The following is a 3,990-nucleotide window of genomic DNA, read 5'->3' on the forward strand; positions in this document are numbered from 1 at the left end:
GCTGGAACTCGGGCTGCGGCACCGCCCCCGCGCCGCCCCTTCCCCGCCCCCTCCGCGCTCCGCTGCCCCCGCCTTGGGTTCAAGCCTTTCTGGCCATGCCCCTATCTCTATGCTCTGTCAGCCTCGGGGGATCCTAGAGGAGGCTGCAGGGACAGGGGTCCCCTGAATCACCGGGACAGCCTCTGTCTCACCGCCCTCCCTGGCGCTAGCGCCTTTGCCTCCAATTCCAGGAACATTTATTGAACACCTACCGCATGCAGGGCACAGCACAGAGACACACTCTTAAGGTGGGGGGAGGGATGAACAAAGGGTTGTAAGACCAAAGGATCCCCACACAAGGGACAGAGGGTAACAACAAGTGCCACAACTCTGCCCATCCTCCTCGGGAAGCTGCACCACCACCACCACCACTGTCCACACATCTGTATCCTTCCTGCACTCACGGCTACCCCTGCCAGTGCAGAATCCCAGGATGATTCAGGAGGCAAAAAGAGGGATTTGAAAGTGACACGGCAGTAGCCTCTCCCTGTATACCGGAGGCCAGTGATTGGAGGACTCTCTGGCCCTCCCTAGGAGTGTTTGTATCAATCTGAGACATGTATGTCCATTAAACACTCCCCCCATCATCCCCTCCCTGTGCCAAGACCCTCACTTATGATCCTGCTCATCCCAGACCTGGTCAGTGACTGAAAAGGTGGGAGAAGGATATATGCTTGTTTGGGATGAGAGGGTCTTTTCTACCTCCTCCTGACCTGGGATGAAATGTGTTAAGGATTTTGGCCTCTGAGCTCTGGCCTGCGGTCAGCACTCACAGGAGCTGTTTCCATGAGCAGGAACCTTTGTATCTCCCCTCCTCTGCCTAGAGCTCTCCCCTCCAACCATCCTCCCCCTTTCCTAGCCTCTACTTCCTCCCAGTATGAGTGCCCCCTTCCCCCAGCTGGACACAAACCACAATGAAGAATCATTTATGCTTTGTCAGTGCCTCCAAGTGCATTTAACCTAGAACAACCCTAGGGGGCTCAGGCCATTTTACAGATTATAAGACTGAGGTTTGGTGAGGAAAGAGACCCAGTCCAGGTTCCCCAGCTCCTCTTGTGCCAGGGCTGTGAGAATCTTAAGTCCACACTCTTCACAGCCTCAGATACAGAAGACAACTAGTTGCAGGCTTCCCCTCAGTCTACCCCTCCCCAATCTGCCCAGTCCCTCTTCCTCCCCCTGCACATACCTGGTCCTTGGGGGGTCAAGTATAGCCAGCCCAGACAATCCCCATGAGGAAAGAAGCAGACTCGGCTCAGGCCCACTCCTTGCTACTTTGGGCTCTCAGCCCTCATCCAAGCAAAAGGCCTACCTCTGGGCAACCTCCTGGGCCGCAGCTCCTTGAGTGTCCACACCCCAACGGCTGCCCCTAAAAGCCACTTAGGCCAAAACTTCATGGCTGCTCCCCTACCTCCTCCTCTGAGTTCCTGGCTGATGCTGCAGTAGGCTCCTAACTGGCTAGCCACCTCTATCTGTCTGTTTGCTTGTCCAGAGACTGACTGCCTGTCTGACTTGTGGCTGGCCTCCCTGGACCCAGCTTGGTGCTGCTGCCCCAGGAGGCTGTGAGGATGGGCACAGGCAGGCAGGTCCACCATATACCATCCCAAGGGGTTATCCTGTAGTAACCAAAATCACCCAGGACCTGCCGGACTGTAGCTTTGGGGCCATACCAGAGTTTAGGGAGGTGGCTGGATGGGAGACCATCAGAGAAGGTAGGGGCCCCTGGTCCTCTGGGTTTGAGGATCTTATTCCTCAAATATCTTATCCCTAGAACAGCTGCTCCTGGTCAGCCTTGGGCCCTTTCGCCTTCCACAGCCCAGGACGAGGCCTGTGAGTGAAGAAGGAAGCGGAAGGGAACAGAACACAGCTGGAGGGAGGGGTAACAGGGCATGTGGTCACAGCCAGGGGCCAGGAACAAACACTGCATCCCAGAATAACAAAGGAGACCTCGAAGCCAGGAAAGGACCAAGGAAGGTAACAGAGTAATGAAGGGGGTGAGTAACAAAGGAAGTGAGTAACAAAAGAAGTAGGTAACAGCAACAGAGTAAAGGCCCAGGGAAGAACTGCAGGTAAAAATTCCGAAGGGGGAGCAGGAATAAGTGAGAGGAAGCAGGATCAGTGTGGAGGGCCTGAAGTAACAGCCATGAGGAAGGGCAACCAGCAGCTCTCCTGGGCAAACTCTCTCTTGTCACTTTCTCCAGCCTCCGGCCTCGGAAGCTGTGATGGAGGCGATGGAGGTGAAAAACACAGAGAAAGAGGCAAAGGCAGAGGCCCAGGAGTGTGGACTGAAAGGTGTACAAGGGCTGTGAGCTGTTTGGGGTCGCTGGGGAAGGGTTAAGAGAGGTAAGAGATGAGGCCTGCAGCAGGCCGAAGGAAGTCAGACGAGAGGTGGTCTGGGTGATACCCACACCCCAACTCCTCACCCCACTCCTGCCACCTATCTATGCAGGCCTTGCGACAGAGGGGGAGGAGACCTTTTGGTGCCCCTCTTCCCTGGCCTGTTGGAGGGGCTTTTCTCTTGAGCTTTGAAGCCAGTTCCCTGCTCCAACTCCCCCAGCGAAGAGCAGAGCCTGGGCCTGGGCGGGGATTTGGGATGTGGCGGTGGGCAGAGGCCCGGTCACAGTTGGAAGAAGGCCATTGGTCTGACGCCCGGTGACGGCCCAGAACTTCCCCGGCTAGCACCGCCTCCCTTGTAGGCATTAATGGCTCCGCGGGATGACCAGGCCTTGCTTAGGGCCTCGTCCCTCAGACACCAGTTCTCTTCCGAGTCCGAAACTAGAGCAGAAGGGACCAGAGCGACGAGAAGAGATGAGAACGAGACCCAAAGACCGAAGGGAGAGACGGGGAGAACCGCGAGGACCAAAGGGGGGAGAGGCGAAGGAAACCCGCCAAGAACGCCCCAGGGGCGCTGCCCAGTTATCCGGCTCTGGCCCCCGCCACGAGGCCCCCCAACTCCTCCTAATGCCAGAGGCGCTGAGCGGGGCCGTAGCACAGTAGCGCAGCCGCGCAGCGCCACTTGCCGGCTTTGGGTGGGATTGCATTGACCAAGGGGTTGCCCCGGGCCCGTCCCTCTGGCTCTGACTCTGTCCAGTCCTGCCAGATGGCAATTGGGGTGAGACGGGCGTCCTACGGCTGCTTGCACTACTGGGGCACAGGGGGGAATAGGGGTGGTAGGCAGAGAAGCCGAGGCTCTGCCGAGCCTCTAATCAACTATGCTCTCTCACCTTGGACTTAGCATCAACCTTTTCAGACTGGATACCTCCAGGCGACATGAGATCTGGCCCCTCTCCAAGTGTTCCGGCTTTTGTGACCAAATATTTGCAGACTACTTGGCGGCGAGCACTGGGGAAACATCTCTGAGATCCATGGAAACAGGGATTTGTCTACCTTAGCAAGGGGAGGCCCAGGGTTGGGGCAGCCCCAAAGGAGGGGCATTTAACCGGCCCTGGAGCCCTAGAGTCTTTCAGGGTGGACCACAGAGTTGTTCTGGAATACAGAGTGTCATCAGGCTGTGTGGTGAGGGGAGGGAGCAATGAGAGTGGAGGGCAGTTCCAGCCCTGTGGCCTAGAACCAAAACACGAATTTCATCCCACCAACGGAGGGTAACCCTTTAGTGTGTATGTACTGCAGAATCCAAAGTCAAGACATTATGTTTTTTGTTGTTGTTGTTTTAATTTTTTAAATTATTTATTTATTTTTAGGCGAGGCAACCCTTGGTTGACCTCACAGATTGCAAGAAACTTGTTTTTTACGACTACAGCACCTGGTTTTCCTAGGTGGTCTCCCATCCAAGTACTAAATAGACCCGATCCTGCTTAGCTTCCGAGATCAGACGGGATCGGGCTTGTTCAGAGTGGCGTGGCTATAGACTAGGACACCATGTTTTGAAAAGCCAAATTTGGGGAGGAGCAGGGGCAAGAGTGGGCTCAGAGGGGAGAATGAGTTGATCCGAGG

The 3,990-nt window shown here is 56.0% G+C and overlaps 1 pseudogene; it reads right to left on the reverse strand.

Annotated features, from left to right (window-relative positions):
* Positions 1 to 3,787: 3,787 nt before the first annotated feature.
* LOC112481588 lies at positions 3,788 to 3,906 on the reverse strand (annotated as a pseudogene).
* Positions 3,907 to 3,990: the final 84 nt, after the last annotated feature.

This window comes from Pteropus alecto, unplaced genomic scaffold (assembly GCF_000325575.1).
Source record: "Pteropus alecto unplaced genomic scaffold, ASM32557v1 scaffold44, whole genome shotgun sequence".
Classification (NCBI taxonomy): Eukaryota; Metazoa; Chordata; class Mammalia; order Chiroptera; family Pteropodidae; genus Pteropus; species Pteropus alecto.